Source organism: Giraffa tippelskirchi, chromosome 7, assembly GCF_054371585.1.
Source record: "Giraffa tippelskirchi isolate mGirTip1 chromosome 7, T2T-mGirTip1v1.2.pri, whole genome shotgun sequence".
NCBI lineage: Eukaryota > Metazoa > Chordata > Mammalia > Artiodactyla > Giraffidae > Giraffa > Giraffa tippelskirchi.
Genome location: NC_137281.1, coordinates 19,045,859 through 19,063,820, shown reverse-complemented (window position 1 = coordinate 19,063,820; position 17,962 = coordinate 19,045,859). Strand labels below are relative to the sequence as shown.

Below are 17,962 nucleotides of genomic sequence, written 5' to 3'. Positions count from 1 at the left end.
ATAAATACAAATATCATATAATATCAGTTATATGTAGAACTTTTTTAAATTATGCAAATGAATTTATATACAAACAGAAATAGACTCACAAACATAGAAAATAAACCTATGTTTACCAAAGGGGAAAGGTGGTGGGGCAAGGACAAATCAGGAGTTTGGGATTAACATATATACACTACTGTGTATAGATAACCAATAAGGACTTACTGTATACAGAGGGAACTGTATTCAATACACAGGGAACTGTATTCAATATCTGGTAATAATCTATAAGGGAAAAATCTGAAAAAAGAATATATCCAAAGTATTTCATACTTATCCAAATTGACATATACACATATGTATGTATAAATATATATATACATATATATATATAACAATTACTTTTCTGTACACCTGAAACTAACACAATATTGTACATCAAGTATACTTTAATAAAAAATAAAAATAGAGCACTCCATCCTTTCCGAAATAACCCTCTTCCCTTATTTTCTAAGACAGTGCTCTCCTGATTCATTCTGTTTCCCTGCCCTCCCCTTCCCTAGCTCTTCTGCAGATGTATCTTCTACTACTTACCTCTTTAGATGTTGAGGTACTTCAGGACTTAGTCCTAGGACTTCCCTTCTTCCTCGTATTTTCTCTCCTCTGATCTTACCATGTCCTGTCTTCCAATACCACCTAAATGTACATGACTCACAGACTGATTTTTCCAGCCTAGACAAGTACATATGGGCCCATCCAACTTCTCTTCCTTGCTGTCTCAAAGGCAGTTCAAGTTCAACATGTCCAAACAAACTCATTATTTCTTCTTCCAAGCCTGTTCCTTTTCCAGTGTTCACTAGTGCATTCATTTCTGGAGCTGTTATAACAAATTACTACAAACTTGGTGACTTCAAACAACAAATTTATGCCCGCACAGTTCTGGAGACCAGAAATCTGAAATCAAGCCTCCCTCAAAAGACTAGATATAGGGGGCAATCCTCCCTTGGCTCTTCCAGCTTCTGGTGGCTCCCAGTGTTCTTGGCTTGTGGCTGCATCATTTTAGTCTCTTCCTCCATCTTCACATGATCTTCACTTCTTCTCCTTGTATGTCTCAAATCTCTCTCTGCCTTTCACTTAGAAGGTCCTGGAAAAATCCAAGATGATTTCATCTCAAGATCCTAACTCATAAATACCTCAGCAAAGACCGTTTATCCAAACAAGGTCACAACCACAGGTTCTAATATGTAGAGCACCATTCAACCCACTGCATCTACTTCAATGAATGGCACCTTCATCCATCCTGATGTTTAAACCAGAAACCTGACTATCCTTGTACTATCTTTCCCCTTGTCTCCAGTATCAAATGCATCCAGAAGTCATTCTACTTCTTCTACATCTCTAGTACCTGTCAGTTCCTCGTTCTTATATAACTTAATCCAAGCTAGCATCATCTCTCACCTAGAGTCCTGGGCAACTTTCTGCCTGTCTGCACCTACTCCTGGGCCCAGAGATCTGTTCTCCATACTGCAGAGGAGTTGTTTCAAAATGCAAGTCTGATTATGCTGTGCAATCCACTCACCCTTTTCACTGCTCTTATGGAATGAACTAATAGAAATAACAAGTCCATATTAAAAATGAAAATGAATTAAAAGGATAAAGTTTATGAAGTCTTGAAAAAGGTGATACATAGCAGGCAAAGAAATGTTTTGTAAAATAATTAAGAGGCGTCACTATAAAAATGAATGATTTTGCAAGCACCCCTATGCTCGAGGCAGTACTAATCACAATAGCCAAGACATGGAAACAACCTAAATGTCCATCGACTGATGAATAGATATAGAAGATGTGATACATATATACGGTGGAATACTACTCAGCCATAAAAAGAATGAAATAATGCCATTTGTAGCAACATGGACGCAACTAAACATAATCACACTAAGTAAAGTAAGTCAGAAAGAGAAAGACAAATACTATATGATATCACTAATATGTAGAATCTAAAATATGGCACAAATGAACTTATCTATGATACAGACACAGCATATTAAAAAGCAGAGACATCACTTTATCGACAAGGTCCGTATAGTCAAAGCCATGGTTTTTCCAGTAGTCATGTATGGATGTGAGAGTTGAACCATAAAGAAGGCTGAGCACCAAAGAATTGATGCTTTCAAGTTGAGGTGTTGAAGAAGACTCTTGAGAGTCCCTTGGACTGCAGGGAGATCAAACCAGTCAATCTTAAAGGAAATCAACCCTGAATATTCATTGGAAGGACTGATGCTGAAGCTGAAGCCCCAATAGTTTGGCCACCTGTTGGGGAATTAAATGGATAGTCTTGTTTAGGCTTCAGAGACAGAGCAGAGCAGGCCTCTGACCTCGCTTCTGACCTGCCTGGACACGGCCCCGACTGGGAGTGACTGTGTGACTGCCTGCTGTGAGTGCAAGACTCACTATAGGTAAGATGGGGGAGGAATCTTGAGATTGTTGAGCCCCTTGAGGGGGCCTGGCCAACCAAGCCCCAAGCTTAGCAACATTCCAAGTTTTACAAGACAATACAAACAGCATTAACAGGAAACCAGGCTTACAATTTGGTCACAGATTGATGATGGTATCAGTTGGCATCCTTCCTGGGATTATAACCGGGGAAACCCTGAACTGCAATCTTGAAGTCTCACCCACGGGGAGGACAAGGTGCCTGGGACATTTTCCCAATTGTGACTCCAGATGTGCTGTGACACGGGATGTCCCAGCGCCGTTCAAGTCTGGATGTTGGTCAAAACCCGATTTGGTGATGTATTCTCTGCTCTTTCTATTTCTCTTTTCTTTTAATGTTAGCACATTGAAAGTAAGCTAGGTAATTCCCTAATAAATATCTATATTATTTATTTGTATATAATGTGTGGCTTATTTTGTTAACAAATCCTTTGACCCTAAGATGAAAGTGAAAACTTTTGGCAAAACAACACCTGATGTGAAGAGCCGACTCACTGGGAAAGACCCTGATGCTGGGAAAGATCGAAGGCAGAAGGAGAAGGGGATGACAGAGGACGAGATGGTTGGATGGCATCACCGACTCAATGGACGTGAGTTGGAGCAAACTATGGGAGATGGTGAAGGACAGTAAGGGACTACATGCTGCAGCCCCTGGGGTCGCAAAGAGTCAGACGCAACTTAGTGACTGAACAACAACAATGAAACCGACACAGCCTCACAGACAGAGAGCAAACTTGTGGTTATACCGAGGAGAAGGAGAGGAGGGAAAGGATGAATTGGGAGTTCGGAGTCAGTGGACGCAAAATGTTACATATAGGACGGACAAACAATAAGGTCCTACTGTATAGCACAGGGAACTATATTCAATATTCTAGGATAAATCATAATGGAAAAGAATATTAAAAAGTATGTATATGTGTGTATATCTGAGTCATTTGCTGGACAGCAGAAATTAACACATTGTCAATCAACTATACTTCAAAAAAATTTAAATGCAAATCTTTCAAAAAAGAAAAATGACTCTGAATTTGACCTTGACCTGTTCAACACCCAACTATTTAACACCCAACAATTTAATACACCCTAATACCCCATGAGATGGTTGGATGGCATCACCGACTCGATGGACATGGGTTTGGGTAAACTCCGGGAGCTGGTGATGGTCAGGGAGGCCTGGCATGCTGCGATTCATGGGGTCGCAAAGAGTCGGACTGAGCGACTGAACAGACTGAACTGAATACCCCATGGGTTACTAGGCCCCTTTTCTGGTCTATAAGAAAACAAAGTCATTGGACATTGATATGCTAAAAAGCATCTGCCTCCCTTCAACACTCATCACATAGTAAATACTGAGATGCTGGAATCCCCTCAGAGTATTTCTAGCAGCCGCATTTTAAACCTGTCGGCCTTCCCCATGCTCATCTTTCCTTATAACTCTCCTGCTGCAATACCTGAATGTGAGCTGTCCAAACGGTTTCAAAATGAAGTGCCTCTAAGTTACCAACTTTCATATTCCTGTCACTACAAAGCAGTCTGCTCCAATTTATGTTCTAATAATAGCTTAGTGGAGACCTTAGAAGTCCAATGGAAGTGAATTTCTAGCATGAAAAATATGACATTCACCGATCAATCATAAACTACCTTCTAGGCAGCCACGACGTATCAGCTCTCTGCTGGTTCCTCTGTGGCCTTAACAAGGGTTTTGGCCCCCAAACAGGGAGACGGAGTGTAAGGCGATTTCACATAAGTGAACTGTTCCCTTCACCTTTCTGTGTCTTCAGGATAGGCTTAATTCTGCTGCCAACAGCCCTAAAGTCTCAGCGGCTTAAAGCGATGAAATGTTATTTCCCACTCTTCCTACATATCCAGCAAGTTGACTGGAAATTTCCATCATGCTATCCTCCCTCCTAGACTGATCGATGAAGCCGCCCTTGTGCATATGCCCGGTCACCATGGCAGAGAAAGAGATGGCTTAGGGGGGGTCTTGCACCAGTAATTAAAAGCTCTGGCCTGGACTTCCCTGGTGGTCCAGTGGTTAAGCATCCACCTGCCAATGCAAGGGACACAGGTTCGATCCCTGGTCCTGGAAGATCCCAGATGTCACAGGACAGCTACGCCTGTGCACCACAGCTACTTGAGCCTGCACGCCCCGGAGCCAGTGCTCTGTAACAAGAGCAGGCACCACAGTGAGAAGCCCACACACTGCAGCGAGATATTTGCCCCTGCTCGCCACAACTAGAGAAAGCCTGCACACAGCAACAGAGACCCAGCACAACTAAAAGTAAATAAATAAATAAATAAATAAACAACCCAAAACTCTGGCCTGGAAATGATACATCTCTTTTGCTCACAACTCATTCTACCACCAGGGGGCCCCAAAGTGCATCCTGCAGTATACCCAGAAATGGGAGAAGTGGAAATACTGGCCAACTGAAGATTATCACAGTCTACGCTTCTTGTCACTAAATATTTAGACCACCCTTCTTCTGTACAAGCGATATATACTTACACACCTCTGCTCCAAGGATGATATCCGAAAGTTCCATCCAGTCATGGCATAAAGTCATAGCTTAAAGTCCAGAGTCTACGGGCGTTGCACAGGAATTTCTAAACTGAGTGGAAGGAGGTACTCTCTCCACCCAAAGACTTAGGAGCCAGAGGCCGAGTGCACCACTCCAAGTGTGTTGCCCCACTCACAACATACAAAGACAGAACACTCGTGGGCTGGGCTAACCACAACGCACCCTTCAGCAAGGACAACAGTAAAAGGCAGTCAGACAGTCTATTTCCCTGTATCTATTGTATTTATTGCAGTTAACATTTCCACAGCATCATTTCTCTGCCAGGAAGCCCTCTAGGTGATATACATATAGCAATTTATTGAATCCTCACTTCAGCACCATGAGAAAGGTACTATCACAAACCCCATTTTCAGATGAGAAAATTCAACCAATGCACCTGTTCACGATCCCCCAGCTGGATTTCCCTAGTGGTCCAGTGGTTACGACTCCCTGCTTCCAATGCTCAGGCTGCAGGTTCAAGGTTTGACCCCTGGTTGGGGAACTAAGATCCCACATGCGTGCGTGCGTGCTAAGTTGCTCCAGTCCGGTCTGACTCTTTGAGACCCCATGGACTGTAGCCCACCAGGCTTTTCTGTCCATGGGATTCTCCAGGCAAGGATACTGGAGTGGGTTGCCATGCCCTCCTCCAGAGGACCTTTCTGACCCAGGGATCGAACCCTTGTTTCCTGTGTCTCCTGTATCACAGGTAGATTCTTTACAGCTGAGCCACCAGGGAAGCCCAAGATGTCACATGCCACATGGCAAAAAAAATTATCCCTCAGCTAGTACGTGCTGGAGCTGACCAGCAGCCTAGTTCCAGAGTCTGCTTCTGACCACTACACTATGCTGTCTTTGCATGATATCTTCATCTTTAAAGAAGAATTCTAAATTAAGCTTGCAACCTAAAAGTGGGGAAATGCTTATTAAGGGAGGTATATTTTCGTCTTGGAGGAAACAGATTTGTTACTGGAATCACCCGTGCCTACTCTGCCCTTCACTGCCCATCGCTTCATGGCAAATAGATGGGGGAAAAGTGGAGACCATGGCAGATTTTATCTTCTTGGGCTCCGAAATCACTCCAGATGGTGACTGCAGCCATGACACTAAAAGACACTTGCTCCTTGGAAGAAAAGCTATGACAAACCTAGACAGCATATTAAAAAGCAGAGATATCACTTTGCTGACAAAGGTCTGTCTAGTCAAAGCTATGGTTTTTCCAGTAGTCATGTACCAATGTGAGTTGGATCATAAAGAAGGCTGAGAACAGAAGAATTGATGCTTTTGAACTGTGCTGCTAGAGAAGACTCTCAAGATTCTTGGACTGCAAGGAGACCAAACCAGTCAATCCTAAAGGAAATCAACCCTGACTATTCACTGGAAGGACTGATGCTGAAGCTGAAGCTCCAATATTTTGGCTATCTGATGCGAAGAGCCAACTCATTGGAAAAGACCCTGATGCTGGGAAAGACTGAAGGTAAAAGGAGAAGAGGGCGACAGAAGATGAGATGATTAGATAGCATCACTGACTCAATGGACATGAATTTCAGCAAACTCTGGAAGATAGTGAAGGACAGAGAAGCATGGCATGTTGCAGTCCATGGGGTCACAAAGAGTTGGACACGACTTATCGACTAAACAATAACATAAAAAAGTTAAAATATATTTATAAGCTTTATTAATTTATTATGTTTTTAAATCAATTAATTAATTTTGGCTGTGATGGGTCTTCTCTGGTTGTGGGGTCTGGGCTTAGTTGTGGGATCTTGGTTCCCTGACCAGGGGTGGAATCTGTGTCTCCTGCATTGGAAGGCAGATTCATAACCACTGGACCACCAGGGAATTCCCTATTTATGAGCATTAAAAGTAAAATAGTATTGGACTTCCCTGGCAGTCCAATGGTTAAGACTGTGAACTTCCAATGCAGGAAGTGTGCGTTCCACTCTGGTCAGGGAACTAAGATCCCACAAGTGAAGTGAGTCACATTCAGTCATGTCCAACCCTTTGCACCTCCACGGACTGTAACCCTGCCAGGCTCCTCTGTCCATGGCATTATCCCAGCAAGAATACTGGAGTGGGTTACCATTTCCTCCTCCAGGGGATCTTCCTGACCCAGGGATCAAACCCACATCTCCTGCATCTCCTGCATTGGCAGGAGGATTCTTTACCACTAGTGCCACCTGGGAAGCCCAAAGTGCCACTTGGCAAATAAATTAATAAAATAGCATTTCTTGACTCCCTTCTATGATATGAAGGTGTCCTCCCCACTGCAAAGTTCATATTTTAAAACCCTAATCCCCAAAGGTGATAGTATTAGTAGATGAGAACTTTGGGAGGTGATAAGATCATGAGGGTGAAGCCCTTACCATTGGGATTAAAGCTCTCATAAAAGAGATCCCATAGATCTAAAAAGAAATGATGCAAATGAATTTACTTACAAAACAGAAGAGATTCACAGACTTATAAAATGAACTTATGGTTGCCGGGAGGAGGGAAGGGATAGTTAGGGAGTTTGGTGTGGTCACGTACACACTGCTGTATTGGATAACCAACAAGGACCTACTGTATAGCACATGGAAATCTGTTCAATATTATGTGGTGGCCTGGATGGTAGGGGAATCTGGGGGAGAATGGATACATGTATATGTATGCCTGAGTCCCTTTGCTATTCATCTGAAAACATTGTTAATCAGTTATACTCCAATACAAAATAAAAAGTTAAAAGGAAAAAGAGAAGAAGGAGATATAATGCTTATACTAAATAAAATGTTATGTATGAAAAAAAGAGAGAGAGAGAGACCCCACAGTTCCTCCCCCCAGGCAAGAACACAGCAAGAAAAGCCTTTACCTGACCATGCTGGCATTCTGATCTCGGATTTTCAGTCTCCAGAACTGTGAGAGACAAATATCTGTTGTTTATAAGCTGCGCAGTCCATAGAATTATGTTATAGCAGCCCAAATGGACTAAGACATTCCCCTTGTAGAAAAAAATGAAGAAGCCAAAATCCTTTCCAATTTTCTCTGCTTCCCTTGCTTCTGCTGGCACTAGCTGAGATTTTTGTGATCTCTTACATTTCTTGAATAAGCAATATATGTAAAAATAATAACTTTTAATAAGTAAATTCTGGTTTATGGCCACAATTGTCAGTCACCTTTACCTAATAATTTTGTTTATTTAGATTCAAGGCTCATCACAGACTTCAATCTTCATATTCATATGCCCTTTATTTTGATTCTTCCTTTAATATGTCTTCCCTTAATGCATATAATTTAAGAAGCATTTGTGAGTTCTCAGCTGAAAGGCTTTCCCACCATACTCTGCAAACAACTGTTCCATTTTCCTTTGGCATCTTGAATTTTGGAGGAAAGTCTGAAACCAACTTAAAATTTCCCATGATAAGCTGGCCTATTCTTCCCTGCTTAAGGATTTGTATTGGATCTGATGGTTTTATACTGTTTGTCTTGTTATAGTAAGAGAATCCTTTTAGTAGACAAATTTCAGTCATCTTTCTATTTTATTTACAAATTTGGTTGTGTTACACTTGCTCTGTTCTTGTTGGGAAAACCCACTGTGTGCTGCGTCGTTACTGCCAGCTTCCATATCCATCATCACACCGTTTCTCCACTGCCTTTGCCCCACGCACCTGACGGGTTTTCCCTCGGACCTCACCTCCAAGGCAGCAGGACACATTTGGCTTCGAGGTGCTTCTGAGGTGGTTTTCATTCTATAATGTTTTCCCCTCCACTCAGCTTCCAAGAGCCACTTCCCTTCTCTTTCTGCTGGTTGATGCTCGTGTCTTTGACCATTTGTTTAACTTCTTGCTTCGTAGGCATGCCCTATGATTAAGATCAAAGATAATTTCGTTGAGACTTTGGAGACGTTTTATATAAATGTTTCTTCAGGGAATTCCCTGTCAAACCAGGGGTTAGGACTCAGCACTTTCACTGCTGGGGCCTAAGTTCAATTCCTGGCCAGGAAACTAAGATTCTGCAAGCTGCACGGCGTGGCCAGAAAAGAAGTATGTTTCTTCAGTTCAACTGCTGGGTTAGGAAGATCCCCTGGAGAAGGGAATGGCTACCCACTCCAGCATTCTGGCCTGGAGAATTCCATGGACTGTATAGTCGATGGGGTTGCAAACAGTTGGACGTGACTGAGCGAATTTCACTTTCACTTCTTCAGTTGTTTGAGCTAATTCTTGTTCAAGTGTGTGTCTGTACTCTCCACCCCCATTTTTGTAACATCTAGGCCTGAGTCCCACGTTGGTTCCCTTCTGGCCACCATTGAGCGGGGTAGCTCTTGGAGCCTTCCTGAGAACTGCATGATGCCATCACCATTTTTTTACTGATAACCTGGGTATTGTTTTAATTCTTCCCTTAGAAAGAGAACTGAAGAACTAGCTATTGACTATTTATAATGAAATCTGTTCATTCTTTCAGCTGCTGGAGAATAGGTGAGAAGGGTGAGGAATGAGCTGGAGTAACTGTCTGCCTTGACTTGGGAATGTTGCCTACAGATCTTTTCCATTTTTCTCCTCTGACAGTTCAGGCATTTCTCTCTTTGGAGTAAGCAAGGCAACATGGTAGGAGTCCCCAGATCAAGGTAAAACCTTAGAGTTCTGGCTTTCCTCAGTTGTGTCTGACTCTTTGCAACCCCATGGACTGTAGCCCGACAGGCTCCTCTGTCCATGAGATTTTTCAGGCAAAAATACTGGAGTGGGTTGCCATTTCCTACTCCAAGGGATCAAATAGAGTCTCCTGCATCTCCTGCATTGCAGGCGGATTCTTTACCCGCTGAGCCATCTGGACTGGTTATCTACTGTGGCCTTATAAACCACTTCAGTACTTAATAGCAAAGACCAACAATTTATTATTATCTCCTTACAAGTCTGTGGGTTGACTGGGCACAGCTGTGTGACTCTCATGTCTCACGCTATTGCATTTATTTATTTTTAGCTGTACTGGGTCTTTCTTGGCGCACACAGGCTTCCTCTAGTTGTGGTGAGCAAGGGCTACTCTTCGTTGCAGCGTCCGAGCTCTAGGCACACGAGCTGCAGTATGTGGGATCCTCCTGGACCAGGAATCGAACCTGTGTCCCTCACACTGGCGGGCAGACTCCCAACCACTGGACCCCCAGCGAAGTCCATCATACTGTTGCACTCAGACGAGGCCTAGGGCTGGAGTCACCTGAGGCCCTCTTCACTCACATGTCTGGCACCTAGGCCAGGATGGATAGAAGAGCTCAGGGCTGGTGGGGCAACTCTCTCCCCAAGTGGCCTTTCCATCTGGCTAATTTGGACATTATGGTAGTCTCAGTGGAGCTGGACTGAGTGTGTGGCTGTGTGCTCAGTCACTCAATTGTATCTGACTCTTTATGACCCCATGAACTGTAGCCCACCAGGCTTCTCTCTCCATGGAATTCTCCAGGCAAGAATACTGGAATGGATTGTCATTTCCTTCTCCAGGGGATCTTTCCTACCCAGGGATCGAACCCGTGTCTCTTGCATCTCCTGCATTGGCAGGAGGATTCTTTACTACTGTACCACTTGGAAATACATGGGTCATAGCAAACATGTGCTTCTCCAGCTTTAAAGCACACAGAAACCACTTAGTGGTTTTTGATCAATGCACAGTCTTGCATATCCATCACTACCATTAATGTCATACAGAATAGTTTCACTGCTCTAAAAACCTCCCCTATAATTCACCTGTTCAAAGCCCTGGCAATCACTGATCTATTTACTGTTTTTATAGTTTTGCCTTTTCCATAACGTCATGTAATCACAGTCATACAGTATGTAGCCTTACAGAATGGCTTCTTTCATTTAGCAATATGTATTTAAGATTCACTTGTATTTTTGTGTGGCTTGATATTATATACATTTTATCTTGATGAGGAGAAACTATTTCATTTTGGGCTGCTTCAAGTTCTTTTTCAAAATATTTAATTATTTATTTAGCTGCGTCGGGTCTTAGTTGTGTCACGTGGGATCTTTCCTTCTGGTCTTCAGGCTCTGAAGCACACAGGCTCAGTAAGCTGTGATGGGCAGGCTTCATTGTTCTGCAGCATATGGGATCTCAGCCCCCGACCAGGCATCGAACCTGCATCCCCTGAATTGCAAGGCAGATTGTTAACCACTGGATCACCAGGGAAGGTCCCTGCTTCCAATTCTTAGTGATCATGATTACAACTGCTATAAATATTAGTGTGCAAGTGTTTGTATGGATGTAAGCTTTTTAATCAGTTGTGTAAATATGTAGGTACACAATTGCTGGATTATATGGTAAGACTAAGTTTAGCCCCAAAATAAGCCACCAAACAGTCTTCCAAAGTATTTGTTCCTTTTTGCCTTCTCACCAGCAATGAATAAGAGTGCTTCTTGCTCTGCATCCTTGCCAACAATTGGCATTTAGTTTTTTGGATTTCAGCTGTTCTAATAGATGTTAGTGGTGTTTTATTATTTTCATTTATATTTCCTTAATGCAAAAGATGTTTAGTATCTTTTCATATGTTTATTTGTAACTGAACTGAACTGATAGCTTCTTTGATAAAGTTTCTGTTCAGATATCTTGCCCATTTTTAAACTGGGGTTTGGTTTCTTATCCTTGAATTTTTAGCATTCTTTGTATATCTTAGACGCGAGTCCTCTATCATATATATATTAATTACTATGGTTTGTCTTTTCATTCTCTTAACAGTGAGTGTCGTGCACAAAGAAAAAGGCTTTCATATCAATAAAGTCCAGCTTATCAATTTTTTTCATTCATGGGCTGTGTTTCTAGTGTTGTACCAAAAAACTCATCACCAACTCTAAGTCAAGAAGCTTTTTTATGTTTTCTCGTAGAAGTTTTATTTTTTTGAAATTACTGTTTCCATAGTAGCTACACCAATTTACATTCCCACCAACAGTGCACAAGTGGTCCCTTTTCTTTTTAACAAGTGTTCTCCAACACTTGTGTTTTGTCTTTTTCATTACTTCCATTCTGAATGTGGGAGGTAGTATCACATCGCAGTTTTGCTTTTCATTTTCCTAATGATTAGTGGTTTAGTCACTAACTCGTGTCTGACTCTTGTGACCCCATGGACTGTACAGCCTGCCAGGCTCCTCTGTCCATGAGATTCTCCAGGCAAGAATACTGGAGTGGGTTGCCATTTCCTTCTCCAGAGAGTCTTCTCGATCTAGGAATCGAACCTGGGTATCCTGCATTGCAGGCAGATTCTTTACCGACTGAGCTATGAGGGAAGCCCCCTAATGATTAGTGATGTCGAGCATCTTTTAATGAACCTGTTGGCCACCTGGTCTCGAGACTTCTTCTTCAACATATGCTGTTTAGAAACATGTTTCATATTCAAGTATTTGGGAATTTTCCAGCTATCTTTATCGCTTCCTGTTACTTTCCAGCTTTCTGTTACAGATTTCTAGCTTCATTACATTTTGTTCTGAGAACATACTTTGTATGCTTTATACTCTTTTAAATTTGTTAAGTTGTGTTTTATGGCCCAGAATGTTGGTCTCTCTTGGTGATCTGCTGTGGTTGGATGGAGTACTCCATAAGTGTCAATTAGATGAAGCTGATTGATAACACTCAGGTCATTTATATCCTTACTGATTTTCTGCCTACTTGATCTATCAAGTACTGACAGAAGAGGTTAAAATCTCCAAATAGTGGATTTATCTATTTCTTCTAAGCTCTTTAGATGTTGGGGCTGAAAGCAAAAGTCCCGAGACTTTGCTTTTATCATTCGTGTCATTGATAAAAATGTGCTCACGCACGTTGTCTACGGAGGCAAGAAGCAAGAGATTAAAGCACCCTGTCTAAGATGCTTCTGTCCCCTGGGATTCCTTAGGCTGTCTCCCTGCACACAAATGAAGATGAATCTGTAGGCAACACAGAGATAGACCCTTAGGGCTCTAGACCATTTACATACCAAAAGCACATTGACTCAAAAGCTCTAGGGTATCAAATGAGTGTCACATCCAATTTGTTGAAACAGACATACATGTAAATAATTGTTGCCAAATGTCATTGAACAATTTAGAGTCATAACTTTTTTATCCTAAAGTCACAACAACTCAAGTTTAACTCTGTTCAATCAAAACTATCAGTTAAAAAATATATATATATATATATATATTGGGACTTTCCTGGTGATCCTGTGGTGAAGAATCTGCCTGCCAATGCACGGGACACAGGTTCAATCTCTGGTCCCAGAAGATGCCACATGCCATGGGACAACTGAGCCCATGTGCTACAACTACTGAGCTCACATGCCTCAAGTACTGAAGCCAGTGCGCCCTAGAGTCTGTGCTCCGCAACAAGAGAGGCCACCCCAATGAGAAGCCCGTGCACCACAACCAGACAGCAGCTCCCGCTTGCCGCAACTATAGAAAGCCCGCACGCAGCAACAAAGACCCAGCGCGGCCAAAAACAATAAAACAAATTTTAAAGTAAATAAACAAAGCCAGCCTTATTTAAAATATCTGCCTAAACCAAGAAACTCTGTAGCTTCTTCCTATAGCCAGTGATTGGAAAGGGCTCCTGGACCCAATTTTAACTCACGTGTGTGGAGGCTGCCCACAACAGGTGATTCTCAGATGCCAGGAGGGTGTCCTACAATTCAATTCTGACCCTCTCTACCTAGAGATAGAATCAGACTCCACAGGCAGAGGACTCAGTCCTACAAGACTGCCCTCTACCTCGGACACCAGGAGCAAACGTAGGTTGTTACCTCTGTCTCCGACCAACTGACCATAAGCTAGAAGTTTCCACAACTCCTCCTTGGGTTCGATTAATTTGTTGGAAAAGCTCACAGAACTCAGGGAAGCTCATTTACCCACCCACTTTATTATAAAAGGCTATTGAAGGATATGAATCAACAGTCGGGTGAAGAGATATACAAAGTGAGGTTCCAAACAAAGAAGCTCTGTCTTCATGAAGCCCTGGGCACACAAGGGGGCACTTAGAAGCATTTTGTTTGCCTGATGGGAAAAGGGGCCGAAAAACTGTCCTTCTGGACCTTCACTGGGCTTCCCCGAGGGCTCAGCGGGTAAAGAATCCACCTGCAATGCAGGAGATGCGGGTTCAACCCCTGGATCAGGAAGATCCCCTCTTGCCTGGAAAATTCCATGGACAGAGGAGCCTGGTGGGCTACAACCTAAAGTATCCCAGAGTCGGACTTGACTGAGTGACAAAACACGCACAGTACCCATGCTGAGTCTGCATGGTAGCTCCATTACACAGTCATGATTAACTAAATCATGAGCTGATGATGATTTATTCAACCCCTAGTCCCTTTCCCCTCCCCCACCCTCTAATCACCTGCCTGGTTCTCCAGGCAACCAGCCCCCTTTCTTAGGTGCTTCTAAAAGTTACCTCATTCACATAGTAAAAGACACCTTTATCATTCTCAACATTTAGGAAATTCTAAGGGCTTGGGGAGCTGTGAGCCAGGAACTGTGAATGCAGACCAAATATACATGAGAAAGGTATTTTGGCCATCTGAATGACCCAATATATATTTCCTATAAATTACAATATCTCCATGATTGATAGATTTAATTCTTTGCTGCTGCTGCTGCTAAGTCGCTTCAGTCGTGTCCGACTCTGTGCGACCCCATAGACGGCAGCCCACCAGGCTCCCCCGTCCCTGGGATTCTCCAGGCAAGAACACTGGAGTGGGCTGCCATTTCCTTCTCCAATACATGAGAGTGAAAAGTGAAAGTGAAGTCGCTCAGTTATGCCCGACTCTTAGCGACCCCATGGACTGCAGCCTACCAGGCTCCTCCGTCCATGGGATTTTCCAGGCAAGAGTACTGGAGTGGGGTGCCATTGCCTTCTCCATTTAATTCTTTAGAAAGATCATAAAGCTTTATGTGTCTACAGCAAGATTATTTCTTTCAATAAAGCCTTGTGTCCCAATGAGGAGGAGGTAGACAAGGAGTCAGGCAAGGAGTAAGCCTACATCCCACATAGACCAAGGCCCTGTACGGCTAACCAGTCCCCCACCATTGTCATTTCAGCAATGAGAGAGGTGGTACAGCTGGCAGCACCCCACCTCTGATCCCATATAGCCCTGGGGCTTATGCACCGTCCCTGAAGGCATTGCAGGGGGCAGAATGGGGGAGCCAGACAGGCTTGGCCAGAGCTGCTGCTCAGCCACTTGCTGGCTCTGTGAGCACAGCATCCTCACCAAGAATGGGGAAGGTAATGGTTCCTCATCTCATCAGGCCATCATGAGAATTAAATGAAGTGCAGCATCTGGGCCTCACAAAGTGTTCTCAGCAATTCTTAATTCCTCCTCCGCCCACCACTTCTCACCTCTTGTCTTGAAAATATTACTTACAAACTAGTACAGCCACTATGGAGAACAGTGTGGAGATTCCTCAAGAAACTGGAAATAGAACTGCCATATGACCCAGCAATCCCACTGCTGGGCATACACACTGAGGAAACCAGAATTGAAAGAGACACATGTACCCCAATGTTCATTGCAGCACTGTTTATAATAGCCAGGACATGGAAGCAGCCTAGATGCCCATCAGCAGACGAATGGATAAGGAAGCTATGGTACATATACACAGTGGAATATTACTCAGCCATTAAAAAGAATGCATTTGAGTCAGTTCTAATAAGGTGGATGAAACTGGAGCCTATTATACAGAGTGAAGTAAGCCAGAAAGAAAAACACCAATACAGTATACTAACACATATGTATGGTATTTAGTTAATCGGTAAAGATAACCCTGTATGCGAGACATCAAAAGAGGCACAGATAAATAGAACAGTATTATGGACTCTATGGGAGAGGGCAAGGGTGGGATGATATGGGAGAATGGCATGGAAGCATGTAAATTATCATATGTGAAATGAACCGCCAGTCCAGGTTTGATACATGATACAGGGTGCTCGGGGCTGGTGCACCGGGATGACCCAGAGGGATGGGGTGGGGAGGGAGGTGGGAGGGGGGTTCTGGAAGAGGAACACACGTACACCCATGGCAGATTCATGTCAATGTATGGCAAAACAAATACAATATTGTAAAGTTAAAAAATAGATAAATAAACTAATTTAAAATTTAAAAAAAAAGAAAATATTACTTAAAAGATAACCCCAAATGCATAAGAGAAATGTACATTAAACTTGCACTTAGGTGTGCCTTCTCACCTGTCACATTAGCAGATATTGAAACCCTATATGACAGAGGTGGCACTACAGGCTAGAATATTCAATAATAGTATCAAGATAATCTGTGATGTGAGAGTTGGACCATAAAGAAAGCTGAGAGCCAAAGAATTGATGCTTTTGAACTGTGGTGTTGAAGAAGACTCTTGAGAGTCCCTCGGACTGGTTGGATGGACCCAACCAGTCCATCCTAAAGGAAACACTCCTGAATATTCATTGGAAGGACTGATGCTGAAGCTGAATCTCCAATACTTTGGCCACCTGATGTGAAGGGCTGACTCATTGGAAAGGATCCTGATGCTGGGAAAGATTGAAGGTGGGAGGAGAGGGGGACAACAGAGGATGAGATGGTTGGATGGCATCACCGACTTGATGGACATGAGTTTAAGTAAGCTCTGGGAGCTGGTGATGGACAGGGAAGCCTGGCGTGCTGCAGTCCATGGGGTCGCAAAGAGTCGGACACGACTGAGCAACTGAACTGAACTGAATCTGTATAGATAAGATGAAATTGAAGCCCTATCTTTTAATTGATGAGTGAAATTCTTGATGGGTTATAAAGATTTAAATATGAAGGGCAAGACTTTAAAAATGCCTAGGAGAGACTTCACTAGTGTCGAGTGTTTAAGACACTGCACTTCCAATGCAGGGGGCACAGGATGGACCCCTGGTAGGGGAACTAAGATCTCACATCGGCAAGACCAAAAAATAAATTTTTAAAAGTGCCTCGTAGCTAGCAGAGGATAACATATGACCTTGAGTAGAGAAGAATTCCTTAAAGAAGATATAGAAAGCACCAACTGTAAAGGAATATCAATATTAACACATTGTACACTTAATATACATTTATATTAATTTAGTTACTTGAATATATTTTTATATTATATTTTAAATAATATGTTATATATTACATAGATTTGTATATAGATATATATTACATAAGTTATATATTAATATGAATGCATACATTAAAATTAAGAACTTTTGTTCATCCAAAAATATTATGCAGGTCATATAAGATGGTAACAGAAAGGAAAGTAGGTAAAGGGTATATAAGAATTTTCTGTATTATGTTGCAACTATTCTATTAGCCTCAAATTATCTCAAAATTAAAAGTTTAAAACCAAGTATAGAGAAAGTGAAGAGATCAGCCACAGAATATTTGCAACACATATAAGCAGCCAAAGGATTAATGTCATGGCTTCCCTGGTGGTCCAGTGATTAAGAATCTGCCTAGCAATGCAAGGGACACCAGTTCGATCCCTGGTCCGGGAAGATCCCACATGCCACAGGGCAGCTGAGTTGGTGTGCCACAACTAATGAGTCTGTGCTCTGGATCCCATAAGCCACAACTACTGACACCACACCCCACAACTCCTGAAGCCTCTGTGCCCTAGAGCCTGTGCTCTGCAACAAGAGAGGTCACTGCAATGAGAAGCCTGCAACTGGAGAGTGGCCCCTGGTCACCCAAACTAGAGAGAGCCTGTGCACAGCAACCAAGACCCAGTGTAGTCAAAAATAAAAATAAATATTTTTTTAAAAAGGATTAATGTCTTGACTATGTGAAGAACCATTAGAAGTTAATAAGAAAAAAAAAAAACACAAATAACCCAATAGACAAAAAAGTACATACACAGACACACAAAATACTAAACACAAAAATAAAGCAAAAACAGATGAACTGCCATTTCACACAAGAATGACCCATAAACATAATCATGACTCAACCTCATTAGACATCCAGGAAA

General features: G+C 42.5%; 1 long non-coding RNA gene across 8 annotated transcripts in view; it reads right to left on the bottom strand.

Moving 5' to 3' along the window:
- The window catches only part of LOC145513608 (uncharacterized), a 95,524-nt gene that overhangs the window by 32,176 nt on the left and 45,386 nt on the right, over window positions 1-17,962 (bottom strand). For 2 of the 8 annotated variants that reach the window (XR_014059571.1, XR_014059573.1), the window contains exons 6-8: window positions 8,707-8,873; window positions 7,885-7,928; window positions 577-1,126 (exon numbers count right to left, since the gene is read on the bottom strand). The exons of 5 other annotated variants lie outside the window; for them this stretch is intronic. This is a non-coding gene — a long non-coding RNA (uncharacterized LOC145513608). Of the gene's footprint in view, window positions 1-576; window positions 1,127-7,884; window positions 7,929-8,706; window positions 8,874-17,962 lie in introns of those variants that run through there. One more of the 8 variants, XR_014059567.1, reaches the window with a different exon arrangement.